The 24,511-nt window shown below is 49.7% G+C and overlaps 1 pseudogene across 1 annotated transcript in view; it reads left to right on the top strand.

The window, feature by feature from the left end:
- The first annotated feature begins 14,882 nt into the window (after positions 1–14,882).
- The window catches only part of LOC145339839 (alpha-actinin pseudogene), a 48,763-nt pseudogene continuing 39,134 nt past the window's right edge, over positions 14,883–24,511 (top strand). Inside the window, exons 1-2 of the transcript XR_013886078.1 lie at positions 14,883–14,893; positions 22,528–22,617. The product of XR_013886078.1 is annotated as an alpha-actinin pseudogene (transcript). The remainder of the gene's footprint in view (positions 14,894–22,527; positions 22,618–24,511) is intronic.

Raw genomic sequence — 24,511 nt, 5'->3', positions numbered from 1 at the left:
CAGATTCAGTCTGTGTCTGAGAGTGTGGTGGAGACAGATTCAGTGTACTGTCTGAGAGTGTGGTGGAGACAGATTCAGTCTGTGTCTGAGAGTGTGGTGGAGACAGATTCAGTCTGTGTCTGAGAGTGTGGTAGAGACAGTTTCAGTCTGTGTCTGAGAGTGTGGTGGAGACAGATTCAGTCTGTGTCTGAGAGTGTGGTGGAGACAGATTCAGTGCACTGTCTGAGAGTGTGGTGGAGACAGATTCAGTCTGTGTCTGAGAGTGTGGTGGAGACAGATTCAGTCTGTGTCTGAGAGTGTGGTGGAGACAGATTCAGTGTACTGTCTGAGAGTGTGGTGGAGACAGATTCAGTGTACTGTCTGAGAGTGTGGTGGACTCAGATTCAGTGTACTGTCTGAGAGTGTGGTGGAGACAGATTCAGTGTACTGTCTGAGAGTGTGGTGGAGACAGATTCCGTGTACTGTCTGAGAGTGTGGTGGAGACAGATTCAGTCTGTGTCTGAGAGTGTGGTGGAGACAGATTCAGTGTACTGTCTGAGAGTGTGGTGGAGACAGATTCAGTCTGTGTCTGAGAGTGTGGTGGAGACAGATTCAGTGTACTATCTGAGAGTGTGGTGGAGACAGATTCAGTCTGTGTCTGAGAGTGTGGTGGAGACAGTTTCAGTCTGTGTCTGAGAGTGTGGTGGACTCAGATTCAGTGTACTGTCTGAGAGTGTGGTGGAGACAGATTCATGTACTGCATGAGAGTGTGGTGGAGATTGTTCTGTGGTCTGACCTGTATGTAACTCCTGCTCCGCAGCAATGTGTTGACTCTGTAGTATCCTCTGAACTGGCCTAAGGAGAAGCTCCGCTGTAGGCAGTTCACTAGCACATTCACCAGGGAAATTAGCAATGGGTAATAAATACTGGCCTAGCTTGTGATGTCTACCTCCCATAACGGAAACAAAAAGTATTTGTGAGGTAGAGGTGATGTGTGAGTAGAGATAGAGCAAGCGCCCTAGATTCAGAGATATACCAACCATTTGGCCCATTGGGTTAGTTGTATCTGACTGAGCAATTTGATCAGCTGCAAATTCCTGCTGTTGGGTGGAGACAGGGCTAGTCGATGCTTTTTAATTAGATCATTATCTGAAAAGGAAACATTTACAAAGCTGTGAGGACATGTTGTGGGAGTGGGACAATTAGAATTGTTCTTACAGAGATCCGGGACAGGCATGGGGGGCTGAATGGCCTCCTGTACTGTTATCATTCTTTGATTCAAGGAATAACCTCACACCCCCCCCACATTCTACCCCCTCTGACTCTTGTGGTCTACTCTGAATCTGCTTCTATTTGCTGGTATGGCATCTCTTTGTACCCCTTCCATAGTAGAATAAAGAGGAAGGAAGAATGTGGGACGGAAGTAATGTATTTCTGGAGAAGGAGAATGTGCTAAAGGCAGAGGAGGGGATTTATCAGTGATTACAGAGGATTGCATTGGACGCAGAAGCAGGCTATTCAGCCAAATACTTCCGAGCTGGTCTTTATATTCCACTCAAATCTCCTCCTAACATAGACCATAGAACACTACAGCGCAAACAGGCCCTTCGGCCCACGAGTTGCACCGATCACATCAACACCTACCGATCTATAGACCTATCTATAACCCCCAATCCCATTAAACCCCAAATACTCATCCAGAAGTCTTTTAAAAGACCCCAGCGAGTTCGCCTCCACCACCACTGACGGCAGCCGATTCCACTCACTCACCACCCTCTGAGTGAAAAACTTACCCCTAACATCACTTCTGTACTTTCCTCCCCGCACCTTCAATCTGTGTCCTCTCGTAGCGACCATTTTAACCCGGGGAAATAGCCTCTGAGAATCCAACATTCAGCTAAACCTGTTGGTGGGATCCTGTCTCTGATACATGCTCAATTAGTTTATCCTTAAATGCGTCTATTTGTTTCAATTGCTCCCCTGAAGAGCTGAACTCCAGAAGTGAGAGTGACTGCCCTTGATAGCAAGGTATATTTGACCGAGTGTGGCCTCACAGAGCTGGAGTCAATGGATGAAAAGCAAATTACTGCAGATGCTGGAATCTGAAGCAAAAAAAAAGCTGGAAAATCACAGCAGGTCTGACAGAATCTGTGGAGAAGATTCGAGTTAACATTTCAAGTCTAGATGACCCTTTGTCTGAGATGCTGAGATTATCCAGCACTTGCTGTTCTTGTTGCAGTCATTGGGAATCGGTGGGGGCGGAACACTCTGCTGGTTGGAGTCATACCTGGTACATCATCTCAGCTCCAGGATAGCTCTGCAGGAGTCCCTCAGTGTAGTGTCCTAGACCCAACCATCTTCATCAATAACATTCCTTGCAGCAGAAGTGGGAATGTTCACTGATGATTGCACAATGTTCAGCATCATTTGTGACTCCTCAGATACTGAAGCAGCCCATGTCCAAATGCAGCAAGATCTGGACAATATCCAGCAGTGTGATGGAATACTCTCCACTTGCCTGGATGGGTGTATTCCAGAAGCTCAACATTCCAGAAGCTCAACACCATCCAGGATAAAGCAGCCCCACTTGATTGGCACCCCATCCACTCCCTCCACCACCAACACACAGTGACAGCCGTGTGTACCATCTACAAGATGCACTGCAGCAACTCACCAAGGCTCCTTTTCAGAAGGCGTTTGACAAGGTACCTCACAAGAGGTTATTGCAGAAGGTTAGGGGACATGGAGTTGGGGGTAGGGTGTTAGCGTGGATAGAGGATTGTTTGTCAAATAGGAGGCAGAGAGTGGGGGTCAATGGGTGCTATTCGGATTGGCAGATGGTGACTAGTGGAGTGCCCCAGGGGTCGGTGCTGGGGCCTCAGCTATTTACCATTTATATAGATGATCTGGAGGAGGGAACCGAGTGTAGGGTGTCAAAATTTGCTGATGACACCAAGATTGGTGGAACGGCAAATTGCGCGGAGGGTGTGGAGAGTCTGCAGAAGGATCTAGATAGGCTGGGCGAATGGGTCAGGAACTGGCAAATGGAATTTAATGTTGGCAAGTGCGAGGTGGTCCACTTTGGTAGGAATAATTGTAGGAAGGACTATTACTTACGTGGCGAAAAACTGCAGCAGGCGATGGTGCAGAGGGACCTCGGGGTCCTTGTGCATGAGTCGCAAAAACCCAGCTTGCAGGTGCAGCAGGTGGTCAGGAAGGCGAATGGGATGCTGGCCTTCATAGCGAGGGGGATTGAATATAAAAGTAGGGAGGTCTTACTGCGGCTGTATAGGGCATTGGTGAGGCCGTAGCTGGAGTACTGTGTGCAGTTTTGGGCGCCGTACTTACGCAAGGATATTTTGGCCTTGGAGGGAGTGCAGAGGAGGTTTACTAGGCTGATTCCGGAGTTGAGGGGGTTGAGCTATGAGGAGAGGCTGAATAAACTAGGCTTGTACTCGTTAAGAGTTTAGAAGAATGAGGGGAGATCTCATTGAGACGTATAAGATGATGAATGGGATGGATAGGATAGAGTTGGAGAGACTCTTCCCGCTCAGAAAGGACAGTAGGACTAGGGGGCACAGCCTCAAGATAAAGGGGGGGGCGGTGTAGAACGGAGTTGAGGAAGAACTTCTTCACTCAAAGGGTGGTGAATCTCTGGAATTCTCTGCCCGTTGAACTGGTGGAGGCTACCTCACTAAATATTTTTAAGATGCGGGTTGATGGGTTTTTGATAAACGAGGGGATTAAGGGTTATGGGGAGAGGGCGGGAATGTGGAACTGAGCCACGACAGATCAGCCATGATCTTATTGAATGGCGGGGCAGGCTCAAAGGGCTAGATGGCCTACTCCTGCTCCTATTTCTTATGTTCTTATGTCCTTAGGCAGCACCTTCCAAACCCACCACCACTTCCATCTTTGTTGCATAAGGATAAATCTCACAGGATCCAGGGTGAGGTGTCTAAATGGATACAAAATTGGCTTCTTGACAGAAGCCAGAGGATGGTTGTAGAGAGTTATTTTTCCAATTGGAGGCCTGTGACCAGCGGTGTGTCTCAGGGATCAGTGCTGGCTCCACTGTTATTTGTCATTTATATTAATGATTTGGATGAGAATATAGGGGGCGTGGTTAGTAAGTTTGCAGATGACACCAAGATTGATGGCATAGTGGACAGTGAAAAAAGTTATCTCCAATTGCAATGGGATCTTGATCAATTGGAGGCATGGGATTGAGGTTGATTTAGCAGTTTGGATCAGGAATTGGCTAGCTGATAGAAGACAGAGGGTGGTGGTTGATGGGAAATATTCAACCTGGAGTGCAGTTACAAGTGGTGTTCCTCAGGGATCTGTTTTGGGGCCACTGCTGTTTGTCATTTTTATAAATGGGTGACGGTGTAGAAGGATGGGTTGGTAAATTTGCGGGTGACACTAAAGTCAGTGGAGTTGTGGACAGTGTGGAAGGATGTTGCAGGTTACAGAGGGACATAGATAAGCTGCAGAGCTGGGCTGAGAGGTGGCAAATGGAGTTTAAGAACATAAGAACATAAGAAATAGGAGCAGGAGTAGGCCATCTAGCCCTTTGAGCCTGCCCCGCCATTCAATAAGATCATGGCTGATCTGTCGTGGCTCAGTTCCACATTCCCGCCCTCTCCCCATAACCCTTAATCCCCTTACCTATCAAAAACCTATCAACCCGCGTCTTAAAAATATTGAGCGAGGCAGCCTCCACCACTTCAACGGGCAGAGAATTCCAGAGATTCACCACGCTTTGAGTGAAGAAGTTCCTCCTCAACTCCCTTCTAAACCCCCCCCCCCTTTATCCTGAGGCTGTGCCCTCTAGTCCTACTGTCCTTTCTGAGCAGGAAGAGCCTCTCCACCTCTATCCTATCCATCCCATTCAACATCTTATACGTCTCAATGAGATCTCCCCTCATTCTTCTAAACTCTAACGTGTACAAGCCTAGTTTAATGTGGAAAAGTGTGAGGTGATTCACTTTGGAAGGAGTAACAGGAGTACAGAGTACTGGGCTCATGTTAAGATACTTGGTCGTGTTGATGAGCAGAGAGATCTCGGGGTACATGTGCATAGCACCCTGAAAGTTGGCACCCAGGTTGATAAGGTTGTTAAGAAGGCGTACTGTGTGTTAGCTTTTATTGGTACATGGATTGAATTTCGGAGCCGTGAGGTCATGTTACAACTGTACAAAACTCTGGTGCGGCCGCACTTGGAGTATTGCGTACAGTTCTGGTCGCCGCATTATAAGAAAGATGTGGAGGCATTGGAAAGGGTGCAGAGGAGGTTTACCAGGATGTTGCCTGGTATGGTGGGAAGGTCTGATGAGGAAAGGCTGAGGGACTTGAGGTTATTTTCATTGGATAGAAGAAGCTTACGAGGTGACCTAATTGAGGCATACAAAATCATCAGAGGGTTAGATAGGGTGGACAGTGAGAGCTTTTTCCTCGGATGGTGACGGCTAACACGAGGGGACATAGCTTTAAATTAAGGGGTGGTAGTTATAGGGCGGATGTCAGAGGTAGGTTCTTTACTCAGAGGGTAGTAAGGGCGTGGAATGCCCTGCCTGCAGCAGTTGTGGATTTGCCAACTTTAAGGGCGTTCAAATGGTCAGTGGATAGGCATATGGATAACATTGGAATAGTTTAGGTTAGAGGGTCATTAGATTGGTTCCACTGGTCGGCGCAACATCGAGGGCCGAAGGGCCTGTACTGAGCTGTAATGTTCTATGTTCTAATTGGGCCAGTGGGTTGACGAATGGCTGATTAAGTTTAATTTAGACAAATGTGAGGTGATGAATTTTGGTAGATTGAACCAGGGCAGGACTTACTCAGTTAATGGTAGGGCGTTGGGGAGAGTTACAGAACAAAGAGATCTAGGGGTACATGTTCATAGCTCCTTGAAAGTGGAGTCACAGGTGGACAGAGTGATGAAGAAGGCATTCAGCATGCTTGGTTTCATTGGTCAGAACATTGAATACAGGAGTTGGGACGTCTTGTTGAAGTTGTACAAAACATTGGTAAGGCCACACTTGGAATACTGTGTACAATTCTGGTCACCCTATTATAGAAAGGATATTATTAAACTAGAAAGAGTACAGGAAAGATAACCAGGATGCTACCAGGACTTGATAGATTGAGTTATAAGGAGAGGCTGGATAGACTGGGACTTTTTTCTCTGGAGCGTAGGAGGCTGAGGGGTGATCTTATAGAGGTCTATAAAATAATGAGGGGCACAGATCAGCTAGATAGTCAATATGTTTTCCCAAAGGTAGGGGAGTCTAAAACGCGAGGGTTTAGGTTTAAGGTGAGAGGGGAGAGATACAGAAGTGTCCAGAGGGGCAATATTTTCACACAGAGGGTGGTGAGTGTCTGGAACAAGCTGCCAGAGATAGTAGTAGAGTCAGGTACAATTTTATCTTTTAAAAAGTATTTAGATAGTTACATGGATACGATGGGTATAGAGGGATAGGGGCCAAATGCGGGCAATTAGGATTAGTTTAGGTATTTTAAACAAAAGGGCAGCATGGACAAGTTGGACTGAAGGGCCTGTTTCCGTGCTGCAAACCTCTATGAGTCTATGAGAAGGAGAAGGGCAACAGAAACCTGGGAACACCCCCACCTTGAGATTGCCCTCCGAGTCACTCACCATCCTGACTTGGAAATATATCGACCGTTCCTTCACTGTCGCTGGGTCAGAATCCTGGGACTCCCCCCTGGGACTGCAGCAGTTCAAGAAGGCAGTTCACCATCACCTTCTCAAGGGCAGTTAGGGATGGGCAATAAATGTAGGCCTAGCCAGCGATGCTCACATAAATAAATTTAAAAATGCCACTCACTGCGGTGCTGAGCTCCAGTCTGGAATTTCTGATTTGTGATGGCAGCAGAACCGTGGTGAATTGACTGGGAAAGGTGGGGACAGAGAAGCAAAGCTTCAGCTGAGTGAATCCACACAAAACTGGGATTGAGGAGGATGATCACTCAGAGACAGAGAGAGCGAGGGAGGGAGCTCAGAGACAGAGAGAGCGAGGGACCTCATAGAACATAGAACATTACAGCGCAGAACAGGCCCTTCGGCCCATGATGTTGCGCTGACCAGTTACAAAAACAATGACCCTCTAACCTAAACCAATCCCTTTTCATCCATAAACCTATCCACGGATCTCTTAAACGCCCCCAAACTAGGCGCATTTACAACTGCAGCAGGCAGGGCATTCCAATCCCTCACCACCCTCTGGGTAAAGAACTTACCCCTGACATCCGTCCTATAACTACCCCCCCTTAATTTAAAGCCATGCCCCCTCATGCTAGATTTCTCCATCCTAGGAAAAAGGCTATCACTATCCACCCTATCTAAACCTCTAATCATCTTATATGTTTCAATAAGATCCCCTCTTAGCCGCCTTCTTTCCAGCGAAAACAACCCCAAATCCCTCAGTCTCTCCTCATAGGACCTCCCCTCCATACCAGGCAACATCCTGGTAAACCTCCTCTGCACCCTCTCCAAAGCCTCCACATCCTTCCTGTAATGTGGGGACCAGAACTGCACACAGTACTCCAAGTGCGGCCGCACCAGAGTTGTGTACAGTTGCATCATGACGCTGCGACTCCTAAATTCAATCCCCCTACCAATAAACGCCAAGACACCGTATGCCTTCTTAACAACCTTATCTACTTGATTCCCTACTTTCAGGGATCTATGTACACATACACCTAGATCCCTCTGTTCATCCACACTATTCAAAGTCCTCCCGTTAGCCCTATACTCGACACATCTGTTATTCCTACCAAAGTGAATTACCTCACACTTCTCCGCATTAAACTCCATCCGCCACCTCTCGGCCCAGCTCTGCAACCTGTCTAAGTCTTCCTGCAAACTATGACACCCTTCCTCACAATCTACCACACCTCCGACTTTGGTGTCATCAGCAAACTTACTAATCCACCCAACTATACCCTCATCCAGATCATTAATAAAAATTACAAACAGCAGTGGCCCCAAAACAGATCCCTGAGGCACACCACTTGTAACCGAACTCCATGACGAATATTTACCATCAACCACCACCCTCTGTCTCCTATCTGCTAGCCAATTCCTGATCCAATTTCCTAGATTACCCTCAATCCCATACATCTGCATTTTCTGCAGAAGCCTACCATGGTGAACCTTATCAAACGCCTTACTAAAATCCATATATACCACGTCAACTGCCTTACCCCTATCCACCTCTTTGGTCACTTTCTCAAAAAACTCAATAAGGTTAGTAAGGCACGACCTACCCGCTACAAAACCATGCTGACTGTCTCTAATCAATTTGTTACTCTCCAAATAACTATAAATCCTATCCCTAATAATTTTTTCTAAAACCTTGCCCACAACAGAAGTAAGACTCACCGGTCTATAATTCCCGGGGAAGTGTCTGTTCCCCTTCTTAAACAATGGGACAACATTCGCTATGGGACAATGGGACAACAATTCGCTCAGAGATAGAGAGAGCGAGGAAGGGACATCAGAGACAGAGAGAACGAGGGAGCTCAGAGAGAGGGAGGCAGGGAGCTCAGAGTCAGAGAGAGCGAGGGAGGGAGGGAGCTCAGAGACAGAGAGAGCGAGGGAGGGAGCTCAGAGACAGAGAGAGCGAGGGAGGGAGTTCAGATAGATAGCGTGAGGGAGGGAGCTCAGAGACAGAGAGAGCGAGGGAGGGAGCTCAGAGACAGAGAGAGCGAGGGAGGGAGCTCAGAGAGAGCGAGGGAGGGAGGGAGCTCAGAGACAGAGAGAGGGAGGGAGGGAGCTCAGAGACAGAGAGAGCGAGGGAGGGAGCTCAGAGACAGAGAGAGCGAGGGAGGGAGCTCAGAGACAGAGAGAGCGAGGGAGGGAGCTCAGAGACAGAGAGAGCGAGGGAGGGAGCTCAGACAGAGTGAGGGAGGGAGCTCAGAGAGAGAGAGCGAGGAAGGGAGCTCAGAGACAGAGAGAGCGAGGGAGGGAGCTTAGACAGATAGAGCGAGGGAGGGAGCTCAGAGACAGAGAGAGCGAGGGAGGGAGCTCAGAGACAGAGAGAGCGAGGGAGGGAGCTCAGAGACAGAGAGAGCGAGGAAGGGAGCTCAGGGACAGAGAGAGCGAGGGAGGGAGCTCAGAGACAGAGAGCGAGGGAGGGAGCTCAGACAGAGAGAGCGAGGGAGGGAGCTCAGACAGAGAGAGCGAGGGAGGGAGCTCCGACAGAGTGAGCGAGGGAGGGAGGGAGCTCAGAGGCAGAGAGAGCGAGGAAGGGAGCTCAGAGACAGAGCGAGGGAGGGAGGGAGCTCAGAGACAGAGAGAGCGAGGGAGGGAGCTCAGACAGAGAGAGCGAGGGAGGGAGCTCAGACAGAGAGAGCGAGGGAGGGAGCTCAGAGACAGAGAGAGCGAGGGAGGGAGCTCAGAGACAGAGAAAGCGAGGGAGGGAGCTCAGAGACAGAGAGAGCGAGGGAGGGAGCTCAGAGACAGAGAGCGAGGGAGGGAGCTCAGAGACAGAGCGAGGGAGGGAGCTCAGAGACAGAGAGCGAGGGAGGGAGCTCAGACAGAGCGAGGGAGGGAGGGAGCTCAGAGACAGAGAGAGTGAGGGAGGGAGCTCAGAGACAGAGAGAGCGAGGAAGGGAGCTCAGAGACAGAGAGAGCGAGGGAGGGAGCTCAGAGACAGAGAGAGCGAGGGAGGGAGCTCAGAGACAGAGAGCGAGGGAGGGAGGGAGCTCAGAGACAGAGAGAGCGAGGGAGGGAGCTCAGAGACAGAGAGAGCGAGGGAGGGAGCTCAGAGACAGAGAGAGCGAGGGAGGGAGCTCAGAGACAGAGAGAGCGAGGGAGGGAGCTCAGACAGAGTGAGGGAGGGAGCTCAGAGAGAGAGAGCGAGGAAGGGAGCTCAGAGACAGAGAGAGCGAGGGAGGGAGCTTAGACAGATAGAGCGAGGGAGGGAGCTCAGAGACAGAGAGAGCGAGGGAGGGAGCTCAGAGACAGAGAGAGCGAGGGAGGGAGCTCAGAGACAGAGAGAGCGAGGAAGGGAGCTCAGGGACAGAGAGAGCGAGGGAGGGAGCTCAGAGACAGAGAGCGAGGGAGGGAGCTCAGACAGAGAGAGCGAGGGAGGGAGCTCAGACAGAGAGAGCGAGGGAGGGAGCTCCGACAGAGTGAGCGAGGGAGGGAGGGAGCTCAGAGGCAGAGAGAGCGAGGAAGGGAGCTCAGAGACAGAGCGAGGGAGGGAGGGAGCTCAGAGACAGAGAGAGCGAGGGAGGGAGCTCAGACAGAGAGAGCGAGGGAGGGAGCTCAGACAGAGAGAGCGAGGGAGGGAGCTCAGAGACAGAGAGAGCGAGGGAGGGAGCTCAGAGACAGAGAAAGCGAGGGAGGGAGCTCAGAGACAGAGAGAGCGAGGGAGGGAGCTCAGAGACAGAGAGCGAGGGAGGGAGCTCAGAGACAGAGCGAGGGAGGGAGCTCAGAGACAGAGAGCGAGGGAGGGAGCTCAGACAGAGCGAGGGAGGGAGGGAGCTCAGAGACAGAGAGAGTGAGGGAGGGAGCTCAGAGACAGAGAGAGCGAGGAAGGGAGCTCAGAGACAGAGAGAGCGAGGGAGGGAGCTCAGAGACAGAGAGAGCGAGGGAGGGAGCTCAGACAGAGAGAGCGAGGGAGGGAGCTCAGACAGAGAGAGCGAGGGAGGGAGCTCAGACAGAGAGAGCGAGGGAGGGAGGGAGCTCAGAGACAGAGAGAGCGAGGTAGAAGGGGAGCTCAGAGACAGAGAGAGCGAGGGAGCACAGACAGAGAGAGCGAGGGAGGGATCTCAGAGACAGAGAGAGCGAGGGAGCTCAGAGACAGAGAGAGCGAGAGCGAGGGAGGGGGCTCAGAGACAGAGAGAGCGAGGGAGGGAGCTCGGAGACAGAGAGCGAGGGAGGGAGCTCAGACAGAGAGAGCGAGGGAGGGAGCTCAGACAGAGTGAGGGAGGGAGCTCAGAGACAGAGTGAGGGAGGGAGCTCAGAGACAGAGAGAGCGAGGGAGGGAGCTCAGAGACAGAGAGAGCGAGGGAGGGAGCTCAGACAGAGAGAGCGAGGGAGGGAGCTCAGAGACAGAGAGAGCGAGGGAGGGAGCTCAGGGACAGAGAGAGCGAGGGAGGGAGCTCAGAGACAGAGAGCGAGGGAGGGAGCTCAGACAGAGAGAGCGAGGGAGGGAGCTCAGACAGAGAGAGCGAGGGAGGGAGCTCCGAAAGAGAGAGCGAGGGAGGGAGGGAGCTCAGAGGCAGAGAGAGCGAGGAAGGGAGCTCAGAGACAGAGAGAGCGAGGGAGGGAGCTCAGAGACAGAGAGAGCGAGGGAGGGAGCTCAGAGACAGAGAGAGCGAGGGAGGGAGCTCAGACAGAGAGAGCGATGGAGGGAGCTCAGACAGAGAGAGCAAGGGAGGGAGCTCAGAGACAGAGAGAGCGAGGGAGGGAGCTCAGAGACAGAGAGAGCGAGGGAGGGAGCTGGAGTACTGTGTGCAGTTTTGGGCGCCGCACCTGCGCAAGGATATTTTGGCCCTGGAGGGAGTGCAGAGGAGGTTTACTAGGCTGATACCGGAGTTGAGGGGATTGAGCTATGAGGAGAGGCTGAATAAACTAGGCTTGTACTCGTTAGAGTTTAGAAGAATGAGGGGAGATCTCATTGAGACGTATAAGATGATGAATGGGATGGATAGGATAGAGGTGGAGAGACTCTTCCCGCTCAAAAAAGACAGTAGGACTAGGGGGCACAGCCTCAAGATAAAGGGGAGGCGGTTTAGAACGGAGTTGAGGAGGAACTTCTTCACTCAAAGGGTGGTGAATCTCTGGAATTCTCTGCCCGTTGAAGTGGTGGAGGCTGCCTCGCTAAATATTTTTAAGAAGCGTGTTGATGGGTTCTTGATAAGAGAGGGGATTAAGGGTTATGGGGAGAGGGCGGGAAAGTGGAACTGAGCTACAACAGATCAGCCATGATCTTATTGAATGGCGGGGCAGGCTCGAGGGGCTAGATGGCCTACTCCTGCTCCTATTTCTTATGTTCTTATGTTCTTATGAGCTCAGAGACAGAGAGAGCGAGGGAGGTAGCTCAGAGACAGAGAGAGCGAGGGAGGGAGTTCAGAGACAGAGAGAGCGAGGGAGGGAGCTCAGAGACAGAGAGCGAGGGAGGGAGCTCAGAGACAGAGAGAGCGAGGAAGGAAGCTCAGAGACAGAGAGAGCGAGGGAGCTCAGACAGAGAGAGCGAGGGAGGGGGGGAGCTCAGAGACAGAGAGAGCGAGGGAGGGGGAGCTCAGAGACAGAGAGAGCGAGGGAGGGAGCTCAGAGACAGAGAGAGCGAGGGAGGGAGCTCAGAGACAGAGAGCGAGGGAGGGAGCTCAGAGACAGAGAGAGCGAGGGAGGGAGCTCAGAGACAGAGAGCGAGGGAGTGAGCTCAGAGACAGAGAGAGCGAGGGAGGGAGCTCAGAGACAGAGAGAGCGAGGGAGGGAGCTCAGAGACAGAGAGAGCGAGGGAGGGAGCTCAGAGACAGAGAGAGCGAGGGAGGGAGCTCAGAGACAGAGAGAGCGAGGGAGGGAGCTCAGAGACAGAGAGAGCGAGGGAGGGAGCTCAGAGACAGAGAGAGCGAGGGAGGGAGCTCAGAGACGGAGAGAGCGAGGGAGGGAGCTCAGAGACAGAGAGAGCGAGGGAGGGAGCTCAGACAGAGCGAGGGAGGGAGCTCAGAGACAGAGAGAGCGAGGGAGGGAGTTCAGAGACAGAGAGAGCGAGGGAGGGAGCTCAGAGACAGAGAGAGCGAGGGAGCTCAGACAGAGAGAGCGAGGGAGGGAGCTCAGAGACAGAGAGAGCGAGGGAGGAGGGGAGCTCAGAGACAGAGAGAGCGAGGGAGGGGGAGCTCAGAGACAGAGAGAGCGAGGGAGGGAGCTCAGAGACAGAGAGAGCGAGGGAGGGAGCTCAGAGACAGAGAGAGCGAGGGAGGGAGCTCAGACAGAGAGAGCGAGGGAGCTCAGAGACAGAGAGAGCGAGGGAGGGAGCTCAGAGACAGAGCGAGGGAGGGAGCTCAGAGACAGAGAGAGCGAGGGAGGGAGCTCAGACAGAGCGAGGAAGGGAGCTCAGAGACAGAGAGAGCGAGGGAGGGAGTTCAGAGACAGAGAGAGCGAGGGAGGGAGCTCAGACAGAGAGAGCGAGGGAGGGAGCTCAGAGACAGAGAGAGCGAGGGAGGGAGCTCAGAGACAGAGAGAGCGAGGGAGGGAGCTCAGAGACAGAGAGAGCGAGGGAGGGAGCTCAGAGACAGAGAGAGCGAGGGAGGGAGCTCAGACAGAGCGAGGGAGGGAGCTCAGAGACAGAGAGAGGGAGGGAGGGAGCTCAGAGACAGAGAGAGGGAGGGAGGGAGCTCAGAGACAGAGAGAGGGAGGGAGCTCAGAGACAGAGAGAGCGAGGGAGGGAGCTCAGAGACAGAGAGAGCGAGGGAGGGAGCTCAGAGACAGAGAGCGAGGGAGGGAGCTCAGAGATAGAGAGAGCGAGGGAGGGAGCTCAGTGACAGAGAGAGCGAGGGAGCTCAGACAGAGAGAGCGAGGGAGGGAGCTCAGAGACAGAGAGAGCGAGGGAGGGAGCTCAGAGACAGAGAGAGCGAGGGAGGGAGTTCAGACAGAGAGAGCGAGGGAGGGAGTTCAGACAGAGAGAGCGAGGGAGGGAGCTCAGAGACAGAGAGAGCGAGGGAGGGAGCTCAGACAGAGACAGAGGGAGGGAGGGAGCTCACTCAGACAGAAGGAGCGAGGGAGGGAGGGAACTCACTCAGAGACAGAGAGAGCGAGGGATGGAGGGAACTCACTCAGAGACAGAGCGAGGGAGGGAGAGAGCTCACTCCGACACAGAACGAGCGAGGGAGGGAGTGAGCTCACTCAGAGACAGAGTGAAGGAAGGAGGGAACTCACTCAGTGACAGAGTGAGGGAGCTCACTCAGAGACAGAGGGAGCGAGGGATGGAGGGAGCTCAGTCAGAGACAGAAGGAGTGAGAGAGGGAGGGAGCTCACTCAGAAACAGAGAGAATCAGAGACAGAGGGCAGGGACAGCGAGGATGGTGGTTGTGGGGGGAGTGGTGGAGGGATGTGAGAGATCTTGTCAATATGGCTTGTTGTGTTAATTTCTGTGGGTTAACCCATTGCATTGTGATTGTCGAAATTAAATACTGCAAATGGTGGAAAGCTGAATTAAAAAGAGGGGTTGCTGTAAATACACAGCACACCAGGCAGCATCTGTGCAGTGAGAAACAGAGTCAATCTTCCAGCTCAATGACCCAGTGCTTTTAGCAGCGGGCATCAGGTTAAACCTTTCACACTGCCTCACTCTCTGTCTCTCTCCATCCCTCCCTCTCTGTCTCTTTATCTGCCTGTCTCTCCCTGTCTGTGTCTGTCAGTCCCTCCCTGTCTGTGTCTGTCTGTCCCTCCCTGTCTGTGTCTGTCTGTCCATCTGTGACTCACCCTCTCTCTCTGTGTCCCTTTCTTCCCCGTCTCCCTCACTCTTTCTACTTGTCTTCCTTCGTCTGTCTCTGTGTAGCCTTCTGTCTGTTTCTTTGTATTTCCCTATTTCTGTCTCTCTCCCTCTATCTCTGTGTGTGTGTGTCTGTGCGTGTGTGTGTCTCTCTATGTGTCTGTGTGTGTGTGTCGCTCTCTGTGTGTGTCTCTGTCTCTTACTCTGACTCCCTCCACACAGATGTTATCTGGTTGCTCCCACCATTTGCTGCTGTTATCTGAGATTTTGAATTTGACAGCCGTACAAACAGATTAATGTTTATGCTATTTTCTATTCTCTTTCTTCACTTCCTTCTTTTCACCTTTCCTTTTACCCTTTATCATTCTCTCTTTCTCACATCCTCTGAAACTCTCTATTTTTCTCTCTTCTTGCCTCGTGCCCTTGGTCAGCACTGGAAAGCTGAGGTATGTTATCATCTCTGAATGCTGCTGGCTCTGTGTGTTTCCTGCTGTCATGGTGCTCCAGCTGACCCCAATCCCTGACAACCTACCCATCCCCCCCTCCCTGAACCCCAAAAGCCTGAGGTACTCGATGCCTAAACCTCTCCACCCCCTATCCAGCCTGTTTCCCTAACCCACACTCTCCATCCTGGCTCCCCTGACCTCAGCTGAGCCTCCAGCAGCCTCTCAATGACCCCCTGGCTTTCGGACACTGATATGGAGATAAGGAATTTACTGCACGATAGTGCTGGCCGGAGCATGGTGCATGCTGAGAATGCTGGCTGCTGTGTTGTTGGATATTGGGTCCAGACCAGGAATCAGAGAAAGAGATTGAGAAAGACTGGGCCTGGACTGTACATTGGGGAGAGAAAAAGAGAGAGGGAAAGAGAGGCTGATTATCAGTAAGGGTGAGGGAGGGAATGAGAGAGAAAAATAGAGTGAGAGAAAAGCAGAGAGAGAGAGAGCAAAATGGAGAAAGAAAAAATGAGAGAGAAACCGAGAGAGAGAGAAACCAAGAGAGAGAGAGAGAAACCGAGAGAGAGGGAGAAACCGAGAGAGAGAAACCGAAAGAGAGAGAGAGAAACCGAGAGAGAGAGAGAGAAACCGAGAGAGAGAGAAACCGAGAGAGGGAAAGAGAGAAACCGAGAGAGAGAGAGAAACCAGGAGAGAGAGAAACTGAAAGAGAGAGAGAGAAACCGAGAGAGAGAGAAACCTAGACAGAAACTGAGAGAGAGAAACCAAAAGAGAGAGAAACCGAGAGAGAGAGAGAAACCGAGAGAGAGAGAGAAACCGAGAGAGAGAGAAACTGAAAGAGAGAGAGAAACAGAGAGAGAGAGAGAGAAACCGAGAGAGAGAAACCTAGACAGAAACTGAGAGAGAGAAACCAAAAGAGAGAGAAACCTAGAGAGAGAGAAACTGAGAGAGAGAGAAAAACCGAGGGAGCGAGAGAGAGAAACCGAGAGAGCGAGAGAGAGAGAAACCGAGAGAGAGAACATAGAACATTACAGCGCAGTACAGGCCCTTCGGCCCTCGATATTGCACCGACCAGTGGAACCAATCTAAAGCCTACAATTTAAAACCTACACTATTCCAATATCATCCATATGTTTATCCAATGACCATTTAAATGTCCTTAAAGTTCTAAACCGCCTCCCCTTTATCTTGAGGCTGTGCCCCCTAGTCCTACTGTCTTTTTTGAGCGGGAAGAGTCTCTCCACCTCTATCCTATCCATCCCATTCATCATCTTATATGTCTCAATGAGATCTCCCCTCATTCTTCTAAACTCTAACGAGTACAAGCCTAGTTTATTCAGCCTCTCCTCATAGCTCAATCCCCTCAACTCCGGTATCAGCCTAGTAAACCTCCTCTGCACTCCCTCCAGGGCCAAAATATCCTTGCGCAGGTGCGGCGCCCAAAACTGCACACAGTACTCCAGCTGCGGCCTCACCAATGCCCTATACAGCTGCAGCAAGATAAAGGGGAGGCGGTTTAGAACGGAGTTGAGGAGGAACTTCTTCACTCAAAGGGTGGTGAATCTCTGGAATTCTCTGCCCGTTGAAGTGGTGGAGGCTGCCTCGCTAAATATTTTTAAGAAGCGGGTTGATGGGTTCTTGATAAGAGAGGGGATTAAGGGTTATGGGGAGAGGGCGGGAAAGTGGAACTGAGCCACGACAGATCAGCCATGATCTTATTGAATGGCGGGGCAGGCTCGAAGGGCTAGATGGCCTACTCCTGCTCCTATTTCTTATGTTCTTATGTTCTTAAAGTTGGCGAGTCCACAACTGCTGCAGGCAGGGCATTCCACGGCCTTACTACCCTCTGAGTAAAGAACCTACCTCTGACATCCGTCCTATAATTACCACCCCTTAATTTAAAGCTATGTCCCCTCGTGTTAGCCATCACCATCCGAGGAAAAAGGCTCTCACTGTCCACCCTATCCAATCCTTTGATCATCTTGTATGCCTTAATTAAGTCACCTCTTAACCTTCTTCTCTCTAATGAAAATAACCTCAAGACCCTCAGCCTTTCCTCATCAGACCTTCCCACCATACCAGGCAACATCCTGGTAAACCTCCTCTGCACCTTTTCCAATGCCTCCACATCCTTCTTACAATGTGGCGACCAGAACTGTACACAATACTCCAAGTGTGGCCGCACCAGAGTTTTGTACAGTTGTAACATGACCTCACTGCTCCAAAATTCAATCCCTCTACCGATAAAAGCTAACACACCGTACGCCTTCTTAACAACCTTATCAACCTGGGTGCCAACTTTCAGGGATCTATGCACGTGTACCCCGAGATCTCTCTGCTCATCCACACTACCACGTAATCTTTCCATTAGCCCTATATTCTGTATTCCTGTTACTCCTTCCAAAGTGAATCACCTCACACTTTTCCGTATTAAACTCCATTTCTCATCTCTTGGCCCAGCTCTGCAGCTTATCTATGTCCCTCTGCAAACTGTAACATCCATCCTCACTGTCTACAACTCCTCCGACTTTGGTGTCGTCAGCAAATTTACTAATCCATCCTTCTACACCCTCATCTAGGTCACTTATAAAAATGACAAACAGCAGTGTCCCCAAAACAGATCCGTGAGGTACACCACTTGTAACTGAACTCCAGGTTGAATATTTCCCATCAACCACCACCCTCTGTCTTCTATCAGCTAGCCAATTCCTGATCCAAACTGCTAAATCACCCTCAATCCCATGCATCTGCATTTTCTGCAGTAGCCTACCATGGGGAACCTTATCAAACACTTTGCTAAAATCCATATACACCACGTCAACTGCCTTACCCTTATCCACCTCTTTGGTCACCTTTTCAAAAAACTCGATAAGGTTTGTGAGGCACGACCTACCCTTCACAAAACCGTGTTGACTATCCCTAATCAATTTATTTCCCTCTAGATGATTATAAATCCTATCCCTTATAGAACATAGAACATAGAACATTACAGCGCGGAACAGGCCCTTCGGCCCACAATGTTGCGCCGACCAGTCTTATTTTTAAAAAAAAACATTGACCCACTAATCTAAACCAATCCCTTTTCGTCCATAAACCTATCCACCAATCTCTTAAACGCCCCCAAACTAGGCGCATTTACAACTGCAGCAGGCAGGGCATTCCAGTCCCTCACCACCCTCTGGGTAAAGAACCTGCCCCTGACATCCGTCCTATAACTACCCCCCCTTAATTTAAAGCCATGCCCCCTCGTGCTAGCTTTCTCCATCCGAGGAAACAGGCTATCACCATCCACCCTATCTAAACCTCTAATCATCTTATATGTTTCTATAAGATCCCCTCTTAGCCGCCTTCTTTCCAGTGAAAACAACCCCAAATCCCTCAGTCTCTCCTCATAGGACCTCCCCTGCATACCAGGCAACATCCTGGTAAACCTCCTCTGCACCCTCTCCAAAGCCTCCACATCCTTCCTGTAATGTGGGGACCAGAACTGCACACAGTACTCCAAGTGCGGCCGCACCAGAGTTGTGTACAGTTGCAACATGACGCTGCGACTCCTAAATTCAATCCCCCTACCAATAAACGCCAAGACACCGTACGCCTTCTTAACAACCTTATCTACTTGATTCCCAACTTTCAGGGATCTATGTACACATACACCTAGATCCCTCTGCTCCTCCACTCTATTCAAAGTCCTCCCGTTAGCCCTATACTCAACACATCTGTTATTCCTACCGAAATGGATTACCTCACACTTCTCCGCATTAAACTCCATCTGCCACCTCGCGGCCCAGCTCTGCAACCTGTCCAAGTCACCCTGCAAACTTCGACACCCTTCCTCACAATCTACCACACCTCCGACTTTGGTGTCATCAGCAAACTTACTAATCCACCCAACTATACCCTCATCCAGATCATTAATAAAGATTACAAACAACAGTGGCCCCAAAACAGATCCCTGAGGCACACCACTCGTAACCGAACTCGATGATGAATAATTACCATCAACCACCACCCTCTGTCTCCTATCTGCTAACCAATTCCTGATCCAAGTACCTAAATTACCACCAATCCCATACATCTGCATTTTCTGCAGAAGCATACCATGGTGAACCTTATCAAACGCCTTACTAAAATCCATATATACCACATCTACTGCCTTACCCCTATCCACCTCTTTGGTCACCTTCTCAAAGAACTCAATAAGGTTAGTAATACACGACCTTCCCGCTACAAAACCATGCTGACTATCTCTAATCAATTCATTACTCTCCAAATAACTATAAATCCTATCCCTAATAATTCTTTCTAAAACCTTGCCCACTACAGAAGTAAGACTCACTGGTCTATAATTCCCAGGGAAGTCTCTGTTCCCCTTCTTAAACAATGGGACAACATTCGCTGTCCTCCAATCTTCCGGTACTATACCAGAGACCAACGACGACCTGAAGATCAGAGCCAGTGGCTCTGCAATCACCTCTCTTGCCTCCCATAGAATCCTAGGGTAAATCCCGTCTGGACCAGGGGACTTATCTATTTTCAACCCTTCTAGAATATCCAACACATCCTCTGTATCAACTGCAATACTTTCTATTTTACACCCCTTCACCCCAGTGACCTCCTCAGCTACATTCATATCGTCCTGCGTGAACACCGAAGAGAAATAATGGTTCATAATCCTTTCCAAAACTTTGCCCACAACAGAAGTAAGGCTCACCAGTCTATAATTCCCAGGATGGTCTCTATTCCCCTTCTTGAACAAGGGGATAACATTTGCTATCCTCCAGTCTTCCGGCACTATACCTGTGGACAACAATGACACAAAGATCAAAGCCAAAGGCTCTGCAATCTCCTCCCTAGCCTCCTGGAGAATCCTAGGATTCCGGCCCAGGGGACTTATCTATTTTCACAGTTTCCAGAATTGCTGACACCTCCTCCTTATGAACCTCAATCCCGTCTAGTCTAATAGTATCTTAGTATTCTCCTCGACAACATTGTCTTTTTCCTGCGCGAATACTGATGAAAAATATTCATTTAGCGCCTCTCCTATCTCTTCGGACACCAAGCATAAATTCCCACTACTGTCTCTGACTGGCCCTAATCTTATCCTATCATTCTTTTATTCCTGACATACCTATAGAAAGCTTTAAGGTTCTCCTTGATGATCCCTTCCAAAGACTTCTCATCTCCTCTCCTGGCTCTTCTCAACTGCCTCTTTAGGTCCTTCCTGGCTAACTTGTAACTCTCAAGCGCCCTAACTGAGCCTTCATGTCTCATCTTTACATAAATCTCCTTCTTCCTCTTCACAACAGATTCAACTTCTTTAGTAAATCACGGTTCCCTCGCTCGACCACTTCCTCCCTGCCTGACAGGTACATATTTATCAAGGACACACAGTAGCTGTTCCTTGAACAAGCTCCACATTTCAATTGTGCCCATCCCATGCAGTTTCCTTCCACATCTTATACATCCTAAATCTCACCTAATCACATCATAATTACCTTTCCCCCAGCTATAACTCCTCCCCTGTGGTATATACCTATCCCTTTCCATCACTAAGGTAAACGTAACCGAATTGTGGTCACTATCACCAAAGTGTTCACCTACCTCCAAGTCTAACACCTGGTCTGGTTCATTACCCAAATCCAATGTAGCCTCACCTCTTGTTGGCCTATCTACATACTGTGTCAGGAAACCTTCCTGCACACATTGGACAAAAACTGACCCATCTAAAGTATTCGAACTATAGCGTTTCCAGTCAATATTTGTAAAGTTAAAATCCCCCATAACAACTACCCTGTTACTTTCACACCTATCCAGGATCATCTTTGCAATCCTTTCCTCTACATCTCTGGAACTTTTTGGAGGCCGATAGAAAACTCCCAACAGGATGACCTCTCCTTTCCTGTTTCTAACGTTAGCCCATACTACCTCAGTTGACGAGTCCTCATCAAACCTCCTTTGTGCCACAGTAATACAGTCCTTGACTAACAATGCCACACCTGCCCCTCTTTTACCACCTTCCCCGATCTTACTGAAAGTTGAGAAGAATTTTGAAAAGAGAGAGAGAGAAACCGAGAGAGAGAGAAACTGAGAGAGAGAGAGAAACTGAGAGAGAGAGAGAAACTGAGAGAGAGAGAGAAACTGAGAGAGAGAGAGGAACCGAGAGAGAGAGAGGAACCGAGAGAGAGAGAGAAACCGAGAGAGAGAGGAACCGAGAGAGATAGGAACTGAGAGAGAGAGAAACCGAGAGAGAGAGAAACCGAGAGAGAGAGAAACCGAGAGAGAGAGAAACCGAGAGAGAGAGAAACCGAGAGAGAGAGAAACCGAGAGAGAGAGAAACCGAGAGAGAGAGAAACCGAGAGAGAGAGGAACCGAGAGTGAGAGAAACCGAGAGAGATAGGAACTGAGAGAGAGAGAAACCGAGAGACAGAGAAACTGAGAGAGAGAGAAACCAAGAGAGAGAGGAACCGAGAGAGAAAGAGGAACCGAGAGAGAGAGAAACCGAGAGAGAGAGGAACTGAGAGAGAAAGAGAGAGAAACTGAGAGGGAAAGAGAAACCGAGAGAGAGAAACCAAGACAGGGAGAGAAACTTAGAGAGAGAGAGAGAGGGAAACTGAGGGAGGGGAGAAACTGAGAGTGAGAATTCGAGGGAGAGAGAGACTGAGAGTTTGGGGTCAGAGTGATTGGGGTCAGGGTGAATGGGTCAGTTTGGGGTCAGCGTGAAGGGTCAGTTTGGGTTCCAGTTTAGGGTCAGTTTGGGGTCAGGGTGTATGTGTCGGTTAGGGTCAGTTTGGGGTCAGGGTGTATGGGTCAGTTGGGGTCAGGGTGTATGGGTCAGTTGGGGTCAGGGTGTATGGGTCAGTTGGGGTCAGTTTGGGGTCAGGGTGTATGGGTCAGTTGGGGTCAGAGTGTATGGGTCAGTTGGGGTATGTTTAGGGTCAGTTTGGGGTCAGGATATATGGGTCAGTTTGGGGTCAGAGTGTATGGGTCAGTTGGGGTATGTTTAGGGTCAGTTTGGGGTCAGGATGTATGGGTCAGTTTAGGGTCAGTTTGGGGTCAGGGTGTATGGGTCAGTTGGGGTATATTTAGGGTCAGTTTGGGGTCAGGATATATGGGTCAGTTTGGGGTCAGAGTGTATGGGTCAGTTGGGGTATGTTTAGGGTCAGTTTGGGGTCAGGATGTATGGGTCAGTTTAGGGTCAGTTTGGGGTCAGGGTGTATGGGTCAGTTGGGGTATATTTAGGGTCAGTTTGGGGTCAGGATATATGGGTCAGTTTGGGGTCAGGGTGTATGGGTCAGTTGGGGTATGTTTAGGGTCAGTTTGGGGTCAGGATATATGGGTCAGTTTGGGGTCAGAGTGTATGGGTCAGTTTAGGGTCAGTTTGGGGTCAGGGTGTATGGGTCAGTTGGGGTCAGTTTGGGGTCAGGGTGTATGGGTCAGTTGGAATCCCCCGGACTGTTCTTCGTGCGGGGTTGGGTTGGGTGAGTTTTGGGCTGCGGTTGTTTCTCTGATTGTGAATTTGATGTTGGTCAGTTCTGGTGGTTTCTACATTGTTGTGAAGGTCGATGTTGGATTTATGTTGATGGTACCACTGGGAACCTGAATGAATTGATCTGTTTCCACAGGCACATCGCAGTATCGATGATCTTTATGAAGATTTGCGAGATGGACATAACCTGATTTCTCTACTTGAAGTTCTGTCGGGTGATTCCTTGGTAAGTCCCAAAAACGTTCAGCTTTTTGCAAACTAATCCCAGCTTTGCATTTCCCATTTTGGAATAGAGGTTCCAAATAACCGCCTTGAAATGAAACCCAACATGGTGCAGCTGACCATTCCGAATGAACCAGCCCATACCCACACCCAGCTGTTCACGCTTATCATCTCAGCCTGTCCGAGGGCTCACTCTCAGGCTCCGAACTGTGGGCTGTGTGAGGCTGTGGCTGTTATTGGGACTTGGAACATGTTGGATTTTTTAACCTCTGTCTGCTGGATGGTTTGATTGTCTTTAACCTCAGAGACTAACCGTGAATCTGGGGCAGGATATTGTGTGCAGTCGAGTTTTAAGAGGTTGGAGCGGGTTATTGCAGAGTCAGAAGAGGGATCAGTTTATTTGAGAATTGGAAGCTCATGTATGAACACATGAACAAGGAGCAGGAGTAGGTCATTCAGCCCCTCAAGCTTGCTCCGCCATTCAATAAGATCATGAGTGATCTGACAGTAACCTCAAATCTGATCCTGCCTATCACCTCCTTGCTTACCAAGAATCTATACCTCTCTGCCTTAAAAATCCGCTTGCATCGCCTTTTCAGGAAGAGATTTCCATTGACATACTACTCTCTGAGAGAAATCATTTCTACTTATCTCTGTTTTCACTGAGTAACCCCTTTTTTAAACAATGACCCCTAGTTCTACATTCCTCCACAAGAGAAAACCTTGGAGATGTGCCAATGGCTGGGTCTTTGTTCAGAAACTTAGAAAATAGGAACAAGAGTAGGCCATTCCACTCTTTTGAGTCAGGTGCAAAGGGCCATCCAGACTGGAAACATTGGCTCTTTCTCTCTCCAAAGACACTGTCAGGTCGGCTGAGACGTTCCAGCATTTCCCATTTTTGTGATAGTTGATGCAATTGCCAATGTTAAATCTAAGATAGATAAACTGAGGGAGTCCAGAACTAGGGGTCAGAGTTTGAGGATAAGGGATAAACCTTTTAGAACTGAGCTGAGGAGAAATTTCTTCACCCAGAGGGTGGTGAATGTGTGGAATTCACTACCACAGAATGTAATTGAGGCAAAAACATTGTCTGATTTCAGGAAGAAATTAGATTTCGCTCTTGGACTAAGGGATATGGGGGGGTGAGATCAGGATATTGAATTTAATGATCAGCCATGATCAAAATGAATGGCGCAGCAGGCTTGAAGGGCTGAATGGCTTACTCCTATTCTGAGTTTCTGTTTTTCTATCTACTGCCGTTTGTGGAAAAGTTCCAAACCCCTAGCACCCTATGTGTGTAAAAGTGCTTCCCTGTACACTGTGGACCTAATGTTTAGACTATGGCCCCTAATTCTGGAATCTCCAACCAGTGGAAGTAGTTTATCTTTATCTATCTGTCTTTTCCTGTTAATATCTGTGAAGACTTTGATCAGATCAACTTTAACCTTTGAAATTCTAGAAAAAACAGGCCTAATTTGTATAATCTCTCTTCAGAGTTAAATCCCTGAAGTCCAGGTATCATTTCTTTTGGAGAATCATTGCTTTATGGGGGAGAGTTTGTGTCTCAAAAATTTGATTGGGGTTTTTGAAGAAGTGACAAAGATGATTGATGAGGGTAGGGCAGTGGATGTTGTCTACATGAACTTTAGCAAGGCAAGGAACTTTTGACAAGGTCCTTTATGGCAGACTGGTATAGAAGGTCATATGTGATGTGCGGTGAGCTGGTATGGTAGATACAGATCTGGCTCGGTCATAGAAGACAGAGGCTAGCAGTAAAAGGGTTTTCTTCTGCCTGGAGATCTATGATCATTGGTGTTCCACAGGGATCAATGCTGGGATCCCTGTTGTTTGCAATGTATATAAATGATTTGCAGTAGATTGTAGGTGGTCTGATTAGT

This window comes from Carcharhinus amblyrhynchos, unplaced genomic scaffold (assembly GCF_965287045.1).
Source record: "Carcharhinus amblyrhynchos unplaced genomic scaffold, sCarAmb.v2.hapA scaffold_698, whole genome shotgun sequence".
Classification (NCBI taxonomy): Eukaryota; Metazoa; Chordata; class Chondrichthyes; order Carcharhiniformes; family Carcharhinidae; genus Carcharhinus; species Carcharhinus amblyrhynchos.
The sequence above is the reverse complement of the archived record's forward strand: the minus strand, read 5'-3'. Positions and strand labels throughout refer to the sequence as shown.